At 44.6% G+C, this 17,015-nt stretch overlaps 1 protein-coding gene across 2 annotated transcripts in view; it reads left to right on the top strand.

The window, feature by feature from the left end:
- Positions 1-17,015, top strand: part of LOC113592989 (cationic amino acid transporter 3-like) — a 279,152-nt gene that overhangs the window by 106,937 nt on the left and 155,200 nt on the right. The window lies entirely within an intron of this gene.

The following is a 17,015-nucleotide window of genomic DNA, read 5'->3' as shown; positions in this document are numbered from 1 at the left end:
TTTTTTAATCCATTCTGATACCCTATGTCTTTTGGTTGGTGCATTTAATCCATTTACATTCAGTGTTATTATAGAAAGACATGGGTTTAGAGCCATTGTGATGTCCGTAGGTTTCATGCTTGTAGCGATGTCTCTGGTACTTTGTCTCACAGGATCCTCCTTAGGATCTTGTAGGGCTGGTTTAGTGGTGACAAATTCCTTCAGTTTTTGTTTGTTTGGGAAGACCTTTATCTCTCCTTCTATTCTAAATGACAGACTTGCTGGATAAAGGATTCTCGGCTGCATATTTTTTTCTGTTCATCACATTGAAGATCTCCTGCCATTCCTTTCTGGCCTGCCAAGTTTCAGTAGAGAGATCGGTCACGAGTCTTATAGGTCTCCCTTTATATGTTAGAGCACGTTTATCTCTAGCAGCTTTCAGAATTTTCTCTTTATCCTTGTATTTTGCCAGTTTCACTATGATATGTCGTGCAGAAGATCGATTCAAGTTACGTCTGAAGGGAGTTCTCTGTGCCTCTTGGATTTCAATGACTTTTTCCTTCCCCAGATCAGGGAAGTTCACAGCTATGATTTCTTTAGTACACCTTCAGCACATTTCCCTCTCTCTTCCTCCTCTGGAATACCAATTATGTGTATATTATTTCTCTTTAGTGCATCACTTAGTTCTCTAGTTTTCCCCTCATACTCCTGGATTTTTTTTATCTTTTTCTCAGCTTTTTCTTTGTCCATAATTTTATCTTCTAGTTCACCTATTCTCTCCTCTGCCTCTTCAATCTGAGCTGTAGTTGTATCCATTTTATTTTGCAGCTCGTTGATAGCATTTTTTAGCTCCTCCTGGCTGTTCCTTAGTCCCTTGATCTCTGTAGCAAGAGATTTTCTGCTGTCCTTTATACTGTTTTCAAGCCCAGTGATTAATTTTATGACTATTATTCTAAATTCACTTTCTGTTATATTGTTTAAATCATTTTTGATCAGTTTGTTAGCTGTTGTTATTTTCTGGACGTTTTTCTGAGGGGAATTCTTCCGTTTCATCATTTTGGATAGTCCCTGGAGTGGTGCGATACTGTGGGGCACTTCTCCTTTGCTGTCTTCAATAACTTGCATTGGTGGGCGGAGCCACAGTCAGACCTGTCGTCTGCCCCCAGCCCACCGCTGGGGCCACAGTCAGACTGGTGTGTGCCTTCTCTTCCCCTCTCTTAGGGGCGGGATTCACTGTTGGGTGGCATGGCCCGTCTGGGCTACTTGCACACTGCCAGGCTTGTGGAGCTGGGGATCTGGCATATTAGCTGGGGTGGATCAGCAAGGTGCACAGGGGCAGGAGGGGCAGGCTCAACTCACTTTTCCTTCAGAGATCCACTTTGGGAGGGGCCCTGGGGCACCAGGAGGGAGTCAGACCCGCCGGAGAGATGGATCCGCAGAAGCACAGCTTTGGGTGTTTGCACAGTGCAAGCAAGTTCCTTGGCAGGAACTGGTTCCCTTTGGGATTTTGGCTGGGGGATGGGCAAGGGAGATGGCGCTGGTGAGCACCTTTGTTCCCCACCAAGCTGAGCTCTGTCATCCGGGGCTCAACAACTCTCCCTCCCGTTGTCCTCCAGCCCTCCCATTCTCCGAGCAGAACTGTTAGCTTATAACCTTCCAGATGTCAAGTCCTGCTTGCTGTTGGAACACATTCCATCCGGCCCCTCTGCTTTTGCAAGCCAGACTCTGCCAGCTCTGCTTTGCTGGTGGGTTGCCCCTCCGCCCATCTCCCTCCCACCAGTCCGTGCAGCGGGCACCGCCTCTCTGCCTTTCCTACCCTCTTCCATGGGCCTTTCATCTGCACTTGGCTCCAGAGACTCCATTCTGCTAGTCTTCTGGCGGTTTTCTGGGTTATTTAGGTAGGTGTAGGTGGAATCTAAGTGATCAGCAGGACGCACAGTGAGCCCAACGTCCTCCTAAGTTGCCATCTTCCCAGGATCCTCAACAGGTACTTTCTTAAATCATTTAAAGTTTGAGGGAGGAGTTAAGATGGCAGAGAAATAGGGAAACCCTAGGCTTTCCTCGTCCCTCAAACACAGTTATATTGAGGTCAGATCACTTTGAACACCTAGGAAATTGATCTGTAGACTGGAAGAAGGATTTCCAAAGTTGGTGGGAAAGTGTGGCTGGTACAAGGTGCATAGAAGTGAATTGGGGTGAGAAAAATGGCTGTGTCTTGGAGGGGAGGGAACCCTTTCCATGGAGAGACAAAAGCTAGAGCAAGGGAGAGGGGTTGAGTGGGTGTGGACTTGGGTTCACACAAGAGGAAAACCTTTCTAGACCATAGACAGGAGAGCCAAAAGTACTGAGTGTTGTAAATTTTTTTGTAAACAGAGATTGGAACTAAAACTCTGAGGTTTTCAAAGTGTGTGACTTTCTCCAAAGCAGAGCTGTGGTGCCTGCTCCTTGGGAGGAAGGGAGCTGGACCCTGTGTGCACAGCTTGGTGTAGAGATCTCTGGGGCTCACTGGGAGAGAACAGTCCCCTTCCTGGAGTACTTAGGACAAAAGACCCCTTAGGCACCAGCAAAAGGCCTTTGACCCAGAGGGCTTGCCAAGAGTGCATATAACCTTATTACTGTTTTTTAAGATATGTTACACCATAGATTCCATGCACTAAGCAGGCAGGGGACTATTTTTCTGGGAAAAGGACAACAGACACAGCGTGGAGAGGCTCTAATCTAAGGTATGGGGGGTAGAGGGGCGGATCTGCGTGGTGCCAGATCCTTTAAGACTTTGAATTTTGAATCCCAGCCACTTGCCAAAGAAAAATGCCGGATAGTTGTGTCATAGGGCATGCTGATTGCCCTAGCTATTCTATAAGGGCTGCCTGAACAAGGGAATGGGGTGGCTCCACTTTCCCATCAACACCAACATGGTGGGACCCTAGAGAGCAGCACAGAGGCCCCAGTGGAGGCAGGATCCCCTTATACCAAACTCCACCCCTCTGTACCTGACAACTGCTCATTTACTGGGAAGGACTGACTCTGAGCCAATGCAGCAGCCTCTCCTCCAGACCAGCACAGCCAGCACTCTCCATGCACCAAGTGTACTAAAAGTCAAGTACTTCCAAATGACACCTGCAGTTCTGGTTAAAATAGTCTAAGTTTTATGGTTGGCATAGAACAGCCAGTGTTTTTCTATTGTATTTATGTTTGAGTCCTGCTTGGCAAGCAAGGGATAGTAAGCTACTTTCTTACTTGTGAAATTTCTCATATTCCCAACAAGGAATTGGTAATTCCAAGGAATCCTCCTATGGGCAGGATTACCCATACAGGTACCAACTCCTTTAGATGTTTTTTTCTTTGTTTTGTTTTGTTTTTAAAGACTGGTGCATATAAACCACATCTTCTTCATCCACTCATCAACTGAGGAATAATACTTGACAATGAGAAAGAATGAAATCTGGCCATTTGCAGCAATGTGGATGGAACTGGAGGGTATTATGCTAAGTGAAATAAGTCAAAGACAGATACCATATGTTTTCACTCACATGTGGATCTTGAGACAGTTAACAGAAGACCATGGGGGAGGGGAAGGGGGAAAAAAGTTACAGAGAGGGAAGGAGGCAAATCATAAGAGGCTCTTAAATACTGAGAACAAACTGAAGGTTAATGGGGGTTGGGGGAGAGAGCAGAACAAGCCGTGATGGGCACTGAGGAGGGCATTTGCTGGGATGAGCACTGGGTGATGTATGGAAACCAATTTGACAGTTATATTTATTTTTTAATATGAAATTTATTGTCAAATTGGTTTCCATACAACACCCAGTGCTCATCCCAACAGGTGCCCTCTTCAATGCCCATCACCCACTTTCCCCTCCCTCCCACCTCCCATCAACCCTCAGTTTATTCTCAGTTTTTAAGAGTCTCTTACCTCTAGCCAGGCTTCTCAAAAAGAAAAGGGAGATGACCTAAATAGATAAAATCATGAATGAAAATGGAATTATTACAACCAATCCTTCAGAAATAGAAGCAATTATCAGGGGATACTATGAAAAATTATATGCCAACAAACTGGACAACCTGGAAGAAATGGGCAAATTCCTAAGCACCCACACACTTCCAAAACTCAAACAGGAAGAAATAGAAAGCTTGAACAGACCCATAACCAGTGAAGAAATTGAATCAGTTATCAAAAATCTCCCAACAAATAAGAGTCCAGGACTAGATGGCTTCCCTAGGGAATTCTACCAGACATTTAAAGTGGAGATAATACCTACACTTCTCAAGCTGTTCCAAAAAATAGAAAGGGAAGGAAAACTTCCAGACTCATTTTATGAATCTAGCTTTACTTTGATTCCCAAACCAGACAGAGACCCAGCAAAAAAAGAGAACTACAGGTCAATATCCCTGATGAATATGGATGCAAAAATTCTCAACAAGATACTAGCAAATCGAATTCAACAGCATCTAAAAGTAATTATTCACTATGATCAAGTGGGATTCATTCCTAGGATGCAGGGCTGGTTCAACATTCACAAATCAATCAATGGAATACATCACATCACATTAATAAAAGAAAAGAACCATGGGATCCTGTCAATCAATGCAGAAAAAGCATTTGACAAAATTCAGCATCCTTTCTTAATAAAAACCCTCAAGAAAGTCTGGATAGAAGGAACATACTTAAATATAATGAAAGCCATTTATGAAAAGCCCACAGTTAACATCATCCTCAATGGGGGAAAACTGAGAGCTTTCCCCCTGAGATCAGGAACATGACAGGGATGTCCACTCTCACCGCTGTTGTTTAACATAGTGTTGGAAGTTCTAGCATTAGCAATCAGACAACAAAAGGAAATCAAAGACATCGAAATTGGCGAAGATGAAGCCAAGCTTTCACTTTTTGCAGATGACATGATGTTATAAATGGCAAACCTGATTGACTCCACCAAAAGTCTGCTAGAACTGATACATGAATTCGACAATCATGTTTTAAAAAATAAAGACTGGTGCAAAAACCTTATAAGAACATCTGATATTATTTGGGGAGAGAAAACTTACACCCAAAATGGGAAGAAAAATATACTGAAATAGGAGGTATTAGTAGCTGTATAGGGATGAAGCCATCTTTACTTTGGAAGGGAAGGCATGAGTAGAAACTGAGAATGAGATATTGGTCAAGAGACACTTCATGGAGGAGGATGCCTATGGAGCAATTTGGGAAATAAAATAACATAGGTGAATTGGAAAATAAAAGGGACAGTAATTCTAGGGAACACAGACATTTAAAAAGGAGTCATGCAAGAATGAGACTCTTGTGAGGGATGTTTGTATTTGCATTTGAAGGGAATTTATGAGCCAGGTTTGTGTTGTGTATTGTGTCATGGAGTGAGATTGCAGAATCAGAAAAGGATGAGATATGATTCTCATTGCCATGTGGAGGACAGACAGACAGAAGGATGTGGACAGATAGACTCTCCCTGGGAGGCAGTTGTTACAAGTCACATAGGTCTTGGTCTTCAAAGTGTGGTCCATGAACCAGCAGCATGGTGTCATCTGGGAGCTTGCTAGAAATTCAGAATCTTAGGCCCCAACCCAGACCTCTTAAATCAGAACCTGCATTTTCAACAGTCTCCCAAGGTATTTGTATGTTCTTTCAGGTTTCAGAAGAACTCACCTTAGATGATGGATGATAGTTGCCTCAGATGAGCACTATGGAAGGTCTGAAAACTTTAGAATTGGGAGCACAAAAGGAGGGGCCAAGGCTGGGAAAATTGAATTTGAGGAAGGGGGAGAGGTCTGGGCTTTGGCTGCCCTCCTGTCCCCAGGGCTTCCACACCAGACACTGTGCCATGGTTTGGCACTCTGCCACTTTAGGAAAATGCCTGCCGTGCCCATGTTGGAGTCCGCCTGGTCCTCGGGGGCTCTCCTGGGGCAAGCATTGTGGGGTTAGGAGAGCTGTCAATTCTGTTACCCCTACTTCATGTGATGGCCTGAAGAGTTACTAGATCATTTTAGTCATGATCCACCTCAAGGTTGTACTGTTTCTTATTCATATGGTTGATAATGTGGTAATACTAATTTAGGAGGCTATGGAAGTTGGGAGGATTGAAATAGGACCTTTTAACTGTCTTTCAGGAGAATTAGGGTGCTTTCCTCTTTCAGAAGTTTTAAGGAGAGACAAGATGACTACATAAAGGGCTGTACCCTGGTAGGGACCAAATTAAACCTTTTTAAGGAATATTTTGATGATTGTATTGGGCTAATAAGAAAATATATGAGACCTATAATTCCAGAGACCTGAACTGATAGGCACTGGAACAATGTTATCAGGGGGCATTTTAGAATATTCCTCAGGCTTTGATGGTTTTTGTACCTCATCCTCAATCAGAATGGGTGATAAGAGAGACTGTTATTCAAGGAAAACATATTCAGATAGATGATAAGGAAGAATTTCTGAGACTGGAGGGTGAAGGGGGAGACAGAAGGGTGCAGGCTCTCTGGCCATAGGCATGGCTATCTCACTTGGGTTTGGAATCCTCAGATGGTCCTCTGCCAAGAAACAGGGAAATTTACAAAATGAACTCTCATAATCTCCTTTACCCAAAGAATTCTCCTGTCAACTTGTGAAATGCAAGGGTGGGATGGATATGTGGTGTATGTAAAGTGGTGAAACATGGGGATGATGAATGACAAAAGGAAAAAAAAATCTTATTAAAGCATTGAAATCTACTAAAAATGATAAACCAGGGCTTGGATTTAGGAAATAAATTGCATGTTAGGGCTCAAATAAGAGTTTTAAGTTTCCATGTCCTTCGTCTCTTCATGTATTTATCTTGTCTCATTGATGAGATTTAAAAACCTCCTAAGGGCACCTTTTGGGATGAGCACTGGGTGTTGTATGGAAACCAATTTGACAATAAATTTCACATATTGAAAAAAATAAAAATAAAATAAAAACTTCCTAAGGGAAAAGAACATCTCTTTTATGTATTATCTCTTCATATCTCTAATTCCCACAAAGTGATGATAAACATAATAGCATAATAACATTTGTTGACTACTATGCCTATACTTTGTCCAAACACTTTACATAATCATCTATTTAACACAACTGTTCTATGAGGTGAGTATTGTTTTGGTCACTTTACAAAAGTTGAAACTATGGCTCAGAGAGGTTATGTCACTTGTGTAAAGTGAGTAGTGAAGCTAGGATTTGTACCCAGTTTCAGCAAAGTTCATGCCTCTAACCCTTCAGCTGTCTTCTGCAGGGAGTAGTGGCTCAGTAAAGGACTGATGATCATTGAAACTTGATGGCATAGAGTAGTTGAAAGACAGTAGATAATTCCAAATAATTAAAAATGAAAAAAAACAATTTATTTGTTTTGTGGCATGTAGTCAGAGAGACACTTAGTGACACATGGAAGCTTATATTCACAAATTCTCTCATTCACCTTCACTGTGACCCACCTTATTCAATGAATTTTCAATGAATAAAGAACTTCATTGAAAGTCATGTGTATGTGCAAACTATATGGACATATGTGTTTGAATTTGTGTGGAAATATGTGCCAAAGAGTGGGCTACCTCTTTCTGTTAGGTCTAGAAACATGTGCATATTGGATATGGGGTGTGTGTGTGTGTGTGTGTGTGTGCAGTGTATTGTGTGCATGTGTGTGAGTGCATGTACATAAATCCTGAAGGACTTCAACCAGCTATAAGGAACTGCCTGCTTTCCACCCCCCACCCTCATTGATATATTTGTACCAAACACTGATATTTACTTTTCATCACCTCTCAACGGAACCTGAATGAGTTTTCTTCCTGGGAAGGTTATGGCTAAGACACTGGGCTGTTTGGAGCTCCTATAAATCTGCTGCAGTCATAAGAGGTTTGCAGAGAAAGAGAAACAGCAGCCACAATGCAATCCCTTCCTGTCTTTTACTTTCTAGCCTGATACACAGCAGCCCTTGTATGCACACCACCCATGTAACCACCTCACCTCTCTCCTAGAACCCCTCATGGAAGGTACTAAGGGAAGACATTTTACTTCTTTACCCCCAAGTGAGACTTTCTATTTGGGCCATCCCAGAAAGAAGAGAATTAAAAACTGTACCAGTGAAGGAATTTAGATTTGATATTGTGAGAAACTGGTCATTTGTGAAACTAATTTCATGGAAATCAATGGGCTTTGACAGAAGCAAGGTTGGAAAGAGGAGTTGAATGTCTCTGTTTACATGTTTAGAAAACCTGAAGCAAACCTCCTGAAGGGGGAATGATCTGCACATGATTTGAAGGCAGACACAATGCAGGAACTGCCCCTCACCCCCACCCTGCTCCAATGCCAGTACTTGGGAGACTTTTTTATGAGGGTTTTTTATGACAAACTTTACTTTACATCTGACATTTCACAGCATCTCTTGTCCAGAGAAGGAGGAAATACAGCTATTATATAATATAGCATCAGTACATTGAGGAAAATGGACTATGGAGATGGAAGAAGAGATTTCTCCCTTTCCCAGGTATGCAAATTACCTGACTTAATTTGTGTAGTGTGTGTTTTTCTGTGTTTGTATTCTTCTCAGGAATGAGATTAAGAAGTCCTGTCATTCTTAAGAAATGACTCAGTGGGGGAAGAGAGGAGATGAGAGACATATAGGTGGAGGTATAATGGATATGCTGTCCCAATTGAACCTTACACCCCTTCAAGAAGACCAAGTACAATAAAACTGGGGATAAATGGAAGTTGAGCTAGGACCCAGGTCCTGGCTCCTGTCTTCCATATTCAAAGCCTCAGCTTTTGCAGTTTTACCTTGAAGTTCACTGGTCCTTGCATTTCACTCTCCAATAATGAACAGAAGTTAAATACCAAAGATCCTCAGCTTCACCAAATTTTCCTTTCCTTTCCATTCAAAGCAAAAACAAAATTGGCAGCTAGTTTAGGTTTGGAATCAGCAGGCCTTTTCCCTAAGACCTAAATAGTCTGGATGTCAGCAGGGACAGATCCCTCAAATTCCTTCCCAGAGACCAACTAGCCCAGAACAGCTATTCTCTTGTGGTCTTCCAAGGAATTATTAGCCCAATAGACTAGGAGGGATCCCTGGCATGGTACAGGCCAACTGCTCCACGGTGGGTTGGACACCAGAGGGGCACTGGTTCCCAGCTGACTCGACAAAATTTGTCACTGAAACCCAAGTTCAGCTGCCCATCATTGCTCCAAAAGCCAACACTCAAGAGGGGAGGTTTGTTTGGAAAGGAATATGAGCTTTATTCAGGAGCCCATATACCTGAGGAGAAGGCAGACTCTTGTCCAAAGAGCAACTCCCAGGTCTCTGCCTGGCCCAGGGATTTTAAAGGAACTTAGGGCAGTTAATCAGCAAAGGGAGTACAGTGGTCCCTAATGTTGCTTGATTACATGCATACTTGATAATATCAGATACAGATGTTATCTCAGTTCTGGGAAATTGTGCAAGGGGGTCTAGTTCCTTGGTGCACAAGGGTGGATGGTGTGGTGCAAGTTTCTTTATTCTTTTTCATGATGTGCAGAAGGCTCTGTTCTTTTCTAAGAAAGGATGCATGATTTATAGGTATACTAAGAAAGGTTAGTTAATCATGTGGGCTCAAGGTGCTGGTAAGGGATTAAAGAATAGTGGAAGATTTTCCCTGGGACGGCTCCCTTGGAGATGATTAGCACTTCAAATCCTTGAATGCACAGGCTCAGCATTTCATCGTTAGTATTTTGGCTGAGGTCAGCAGCATTAAAGGTTATTAAAGAACATCTAACCTGGAAAGGGGCAATAATGGGCCAAGAGGGGTGGGAGTCAGGGTTGGGGCAAATGAGTTCCACGGAGTCAGGCAACCCAGAGATCAAGTTTTGAGAAGTTTTCACAACTGAAGATTTGTGGCTGAAAGAGACCAGGTTTCTGTGTCAAGGACAGCAGGACTGGAAGTGTGTTGTGGGAGATAATCACCACGGAAGTTGGGAGATAGAATGTGGTTGCTTTCTGTGGGTGGACACTTTGCTGATGGACATTTTACCTGTCCTTTAATCCTCCCAGAATTATTAGGGAAATGTTATTAATTGAATCTTACAGGTGATGAAACTGAAGATCAGAGAGTTTGTATCAAGTGCCCAAGGTAACAGAGCATATTAAGAAGCAAAAGTAGAATTTGAACTCAGGTCCTTGGCTCTGAGCCATACCACTGGGAAGAAGGTTTATAATTTCACAATACCACTGGGCAGAAGGTTTTATTCTTTTCTTTTATGTGACTGCCTTAGCTGAAGTTGTGGGAGTGGAAGGTGAGGCGAGGAGTGTCAGATAGGTGCTCAAAAGTGTCTGTTGAGAGAAGGAATGAGTTATCTCTGCAGATTCCATTTCCATGGTGTGGGCCAGGTCCTACAGACTCTGTGGCAGGAAGGGGAATATAGCAAAGGAGTTCCAGTATGGGCCCAGAAACTGAAAATATGTTTCCTGTGGGTTTACATGTTTTCTCCTGGATATTCTAGATCTCTAGAATCTAGAGGACTGGGCACTGGATTTTTAGAAGAAAAGAATATAGTGTACATGTGTACAAGGGTGTTTGATGAGTGTATGAGAGTGTATAAGTTTGGATGTGCATGCCCTTCTGTAAATGTATAAGTTCATGAATATGTGTCTCTGTGTTGCATACATGTGACAATGTGATGTATAAGTGTGTATATGTGAATATTTTGAGGGTATGTTTGTGTGCATATGTATAATTGTGAGTATCTGTGTGTATCTGCATGTGTGCAGGTGCATTTGTACATGTGTGTATGTGTGTGTGCTGTCCCAGTGAAGCCTGAAGACTCATAGCTGAAGATGTCTTTGATTTGTGCAAACTTCTGCCAGATTTCAGGCTGTGGTATGGGGTGGGGTGAAGCAGGAAGCCAGAAGAGAAAGGCTGTCTGTAGTTGGGGTGTGAGAGGTTGGGTAGCCTAAGCAGTGGATATCTCTGTCCTGCCAGGCACAAGGGGATGGCATCAGGGTCCCAGGTCTGAGGCATGGTGGAGACTGGTTCCTGAGGCTTTAGCTCATGGCTTACATTAGAAGAGCTCAGAGGCCCTGCTCTGACCAGGGAGGGCCATAAAGAGATGGGGACAGGGTGGGAAGGTAGACAGACAGTGGAGGGTTCAGACATACTTTCTGCACCCTCCCACCCCCAAGATTTGGGATAATGTAACCAGGCTGCAGTTCCTGGCTCTATGCTCCACCTATTCTGCCTGAGGCCATAGAGTCCCCAGAAGTCTTTGTAAACCACCTTCTGAGGCTGGGATGACCAGAATCACAGTGAAAAGTTCTTTCTGGCCAGTACCACCAAGACAGGTCCAAAACAAGTCCTTGTCTCTTTGAGACTTCTGGTAAAGCCATATGTGTTTTCTTACTGAATTTCACACAAGCTGAGGCTTTCAGACCCCTTGTGCTGGGAAGTTCTTACTGAGTCTAACTCAAATCCTCTTTTTGCACTTTGTGCCCAATAAGCCCAGGCTGAGTTTGTAAAATTGGAGCCCAGCACCCTCACCCCCACTTCTGGATAGAGAAGTAGGTCAGAGTGTAGGGACATTGAGAGGATGTGGGGTGAATCCTGGTGGATCACAGATGGGTCAGACCTTTCCTGGAAGGAGGACCATGGTCAACAGGGCAGATTCATAGAAGAGAGATCAGAAACCACCAGTTTTTCCTGTTTTCCCTGTGACTCCAAGTAGTGCCAGGGGAAATTGAGGCTATGATACGAGGAACCAAGAATAGAGCTAGGAAAGTTCTTACCTGTGTGAAGATTTGAGGAGCCTCTGGAAACACAAGACAAAGACCAAATGATGAATGATGAGACGTTCCTCTTGCAGCTCAGGAAGTAGGAAGGGAGGTGCGGGGGCTGTGGGACTCTGAGGGACAGAGGGGTGTGTGTGCTGAGGGTGAGTGTGTGCACAGCATGGTGTTTGTGGTGTACGTGTCTGTGCTCCGTGGTTAACTGTCCTTTGTGCACCAGTCATGTATGTAAACATACATAAAATGGGAAAAGGTATAGTTTTGACATGAGTTTTATAAACCTAGCATTCTGAGCTGGCTTCCCACTGGGGACTACAAAGTATGCTTTTCTTTTATGAGCAGCAGTCAGCACAAATGGGAAGACCCTTGTATTGGTAATTTAAAAAAACATGGGTTCCAGTTCTGGCTCTAGTTATCAGCTGGAACCCTGTGAAGCATCACCTCTGAGGCAGGATGTCATCTGTTCTCTGAAAAGTGGTACAGCCCACAGTACTGGGACCAGAAAATGGAAGGGGGCTGAGTAGGTGATGGCATTTCAGGGGCCAATGAGAATAGGGATGCCAGAGGAGAGGACTGCAGGAGGGATTTCCAAAATCAGAAATTTGTGGGTTGTTGCTGGAGCCCAGGGCTCCCCCAGCCTGGGAGCCCAGCCCTATCTCAGCGCCCCGGGGCCCAGGGCTAGCTCTGCAGAGAGTCATTCTCTGCCGCCCTCTTGTGGCTGCCCAGGCTTCTCAGGTCTCTGCCAAGAAATTTCCCTTCAAATCCAGAAAGGCTTGCCACTCATCTCAATGGTAAAAATTGCATATATCAGGAAATGATGTTTGGTCATCCAACCACGTCTTTTCCCCCATCTCCCCTGGTTTCAGGAGGCACTCACGACCTCATTAACACTGAAAAAGTCTTCCTGATATTTAACCCTATTTGCCATTGCCTGAAGTTTTAAGTTTGGCTTTTGGGGATGTACAGTGGAGACAAGGCACTGAAATCAAGATATTTGAGCAGACAGAGCAATTTCTCTCCCTTCTTGGAGTCCATCTCCAACCTCAACTTCCAAGTGTCCTTGAAAGTTTTCAAAGAAAAAAAGCAAGGATAGTGACATTCCTGGTGAAAATGAGTCTGGAGTGGACCAGGCACGAGGAGCCTAGGCTTCTAAAGATTTGCACCTGAGCTCAGTCCCTCAGCCTCAGCATGGAAATGGATTGGCAGGAGCCAGGAGGCAAGAGAGACAGGGATGTTGGAGGGAGATGACATATTTGACAGATGCTGATGAGACTCCTTATCTGCTAGCTCTGGAATCCCTTCCCAGATTTGCACCTGAGCTCAGTCCCCCAGCCTCAGCATGGAAATGGATTGGCAGGAGCCAGGAGGCAAGAGACAAGGATGCTGGAGGGAGATGACATATTTGACAGATGCTGACAAGACTCCTTATCTGCTAGCTCTGGAATCCTTTCCCACACACCAGGCTGCCCTGACTCTTTCCTTTCAGTGTTCAGTGCTCACTAGTGACTGCCTGTCTTTAGGGAGACTCCCCGGAGGCCAAGTGTCAAAGTGTCATTGGGTGGGCAAGGGGGAAGAGGAGGAAGGAGGAATGCCAGGTAAATTACTGAGGAGGAGGTGGAATGACTGGGATTTGGGCTGGGATCCCATGATCACTGGGGTGCTTGGAATGCTTGGCAGGGAAAACTCCAGAGGGCAGATACTGAGTTGCTGATAGTGAGTGAGTGGGGCTGGGAGTAGGAAGGAATATTGAAAGGGATTTAATTCCACTGATTTAGGTTCTTCTTTTGGGAGACCTGGTGGAAAATGAGCCAGTGACTTTATTTCCTATATACAAGAGAATTTCATATATATATGAAATATACATATACATATACATATACATATACATATACATATACATACATATACATATACATATGAAGGGTTACAGAGGCCATGAGGTGATAAAAGAGTGACACATAATTTGTGTTCCCCTTCCTGTGTTTGAAGATATGCTATATCTCCTCCCTGGACTAGTTGCCCCATGTAGGCCTGTCTGAGGGGTGCAAGGAGACATTGGGAAGTTCTGGCCCAGCATGCACAGGCAAAACCCCCAGGTTTTATATTTTGCACACACCTCTCACTTCTGGCAAAGTACCTCCAGCAGGCCTCCTGACTCTCCTCACTGCACTTCCCATAGAATGCACCAGATGCAAAGACACCTGGCTCAAGGGGACCTTAAGTGCACTCCCAAAATTTCCAATGGCTCCCATTGGACTAACTGGGGAGTGGAAAGGGGAAGATTCAAGACCCGAATGGCCAGCATAGCCAGAAATGGGGCAAGCAAAATCTGTTCCCCCATTTCCCCTCATCTGCTTCTCAACAGCCTCTTTTCCTGCCCCTCTCTCCCTCCTGCAGCAAGAGGCACCCTCCCTCTCCCTGTGTCTCTGCATACCCACCTCCATCATATTACTTCACTTCCTCTGTCTCCCTCTGTCTTCTGTCCATTTCTCTACTCCCTGCTCCACTCTGTTTCTCTCCCTCTGATTTCAGTTGGGCTTTGCCAATTCTTCTCTGTCTCAGTCTTTGTCTAATTCACATCTTGTTTCTGTTCTCCCCCCTCCACCTCCACTGCTCAGAGCAGTCCTGCAGAGGGAGGGGTGTGGGGTCTCCTGTCTCCAAAGAGGCTGGGCTGGGATGAAACAACCCTGTGGGGAGGTGGGGAGGTGGGGAGGTGGGGAGGTGGTCAGTGAGTGATTTTTAGGGTGACTTTGTGTCTCTCTTGTTTTAAGTACAATGAACCTATTCCATGCAACCATCTTCTTCACAGGAGCACTTACTACTGCTGCTGCAGGTGCCTGGTCACCTGGCATCCTCTGTGGGGATTGGCTTCACAGCCTGCAGCACAGCCCTGAGCATCCTCACCAGAGACACATGTTTGTCCTTTAGGGTGGATCCAATTTTTTAAAACTGCCAATTTTTTTTCTGAGGCTGTAGAATAAAGTGAGGACCCAGCTGGGAACCAATATTTCCAGTTAAATATAAGGTGAGTGTGAGAAGACACAGTGGAGGATGCGTCCTCTTCCAAAATGGCTCTGAAAGGTCATTCTGAAGGGGCAGTTTGCAGGATGTGACAGGAGTCATTCCTGGTGTTTGCTGGAGCCCCAGTTTAATATTCCTGTCTGTAAAAAACAGGTAGTAGTGCTCCCAGGAGCATTCCCAGCCTGGTACTGGAGGGTAAGGCCTGCATTTTCCTGAGATACTCAATCCAAAGGTCCTGCCCTTGGGGGTCTTATAGACACCCTCCCTGCAACTAATATGCAAAATTACCTGGTGACACTCACTCAGCTCAGACCAACAAGTGCAAAGGACCAAGGCAAATTCAGAATCAGATCCAGTTAGTTGATTAGGAAAAGCTACCTGGAAGAGGGCTGTTATGAGTGGGATGTAGAAGGAGAAACCCAACAGGGCATGGGATGGAGGAGGAAAAGAGGAAGAGAACATTTCTCTGTTGTTTCTGAAGCAAAATGAGCAAAACTTAAGCCAGGCAAGAGAGAGCTTTGCTTGCCTGGAATAAACAGTTCTATTGGGGAACCAGCAAGAAGGGGAATAGAGGCAAGCAGATGTAGACAGCCAGGCTGTGTCTCTATTCTCACATGCCAGAGAACAGGGCCTTGTCTTCTCCTCCTTTGGGATTGTTTCCTTCCCCCTGAGGTGGTTTCACAGGGGGAGTCTGAAGAATGGACACTAAGAGGTGCTGAAAATTTGAGATCAAACAGGAGAGGGAGGCCTTGGGGGATAGGACGGCAAACTAGGCTTCTGATGTGGATCTCTTACCTACAGGCTGTGTAATCCTTTTTGAGAGTGCCATGGCTGAGGAAGGAAATAATCATCTCCTTCCTGGAGCTGAGGGTTAGAGGGGAATTAACCTCCTAATGTTTAGAGTATCTTTTATTCTCTTATGTGAGGCACATCATCTAGATTTCAATCCAACAGGCAAAGAAATAACAGCAAAGAGAAGACTTACCTTTTCCTGTTTGGGGTGTGTGTGTGTGTGTGTGTGTGTGTGTGTGTGTGTGTGTGTTTCTCTGTTTTTAGCATTTACCTACTGTAGCTCTAAGGAAATCCCTTCCAGAGTGTCTGATGAATTTATTTTGCTTAAATTAAACCCATCTCTTTAGTGGAGGCAGTTTCTGAAGCTCAGGATCTGGTTCACTCTTTCATAAAAGATGTGTGTCTGTGGGGGAGGAAGAGGGTAAACTTGGAGAAGTGTAATGACCCAGTTCCTGGTTTTAATTACATGTAAATCCTGGACACACTGAAATTTATTAAACTTCTAAGTGTCTATGAGAGTGGGATAGACCTGGTGGGTGTTGCTCTCTTGTCTTCTCTGCAAGACTTTTCTGGAAGTTTCCCTCTTCACTCACCCTCCCTCTTGCTCCTAAAGAGACTCCTTGGGTTCTGGATATAACCAAACATCTTACCTCTGAGACCTTCAAATGTGGCTGGCAGGGATGGAGGCAGAGAGAACAATTCCCTTTAGATTGCTTGTGTTAATGTTCTTAGGGTCTCCCCTGACCCTGAGAGGAGCTGGGGAGCTAGTCTTTGCAGAGTCCCAGAAAAGCCTGGGGAAGAAGGCACGGTCCAGATTGCCATGCTAAGTCTCAGGTCTTCACACACATGTTTGTTTGCTTCATTGCTGTTCCCTTGAAACCTAGATTCAAGCATGTATACTGGCCTGAAGGTTTCTAAACTCTGCCTCAGTTTCCCCTTTTGTAGGCTGCATATGCATATTTTGGAGGGTCCTTTAGCAAAAAGCTGCTTGAAGGCATTGATGGTGATGCTCAGAGGTGGCTACATTGTTGACTCAAATTAATTGACCGTCACTAATATGTTATTTGCTTATATTTTGCATGGTGCTTATTTAGCTCTCAATGCAGACATAGTCCCGGTCCTTACCCTCTCCTCCCTCTTCTCCATGTGATCCCTAACCTTTCTGTTCCCAGCACTTTCTCCAGACCTTGTCAGCCTGGCTTGCCTGCCTGCCTCTGTTTCTCTTTCTCCTTGGCCCCCACTTTCCTTTCCACTCGTTGTGCCAGGCTGCATTCACTTTGAAACATTTAGGGCTGATCTTTAGGGTCTTTTGATTGCAGCATTGTGGAGGACATGGTAGGGGAGGCAATTTTCATATCCATGTAGGGGTCTCTGGGATCCCCAGGTGGCACAGGGAGGGAGCCTGGGGCAGCAATGGCAGCAGCTTCATCCTGTCAGTTTTATGGGTGCACCCCT

The sequence above is a fragment of the Acinonyx jubatus genome, chromosome B4, assembly GCF_027475565.1.
Source record: "Acinonyx jubatus isolate Ajub_Pintada_27869175 chromosome B4, VMU_Ajub_asm_v1.0, whole genome shotgun sequence".
Taxonomy (NCBI): domain Eukaryota; kingdom Metazoa; phylum Chordata; class Mammalia; order Carnivora; family Felidae; genus Acinonyx; species Acinonyx jubatus.
Note: the sequence above shows the minus strand (reverse complement) of the source record. Positions and strands in the feature narration are given on the sequence as shown.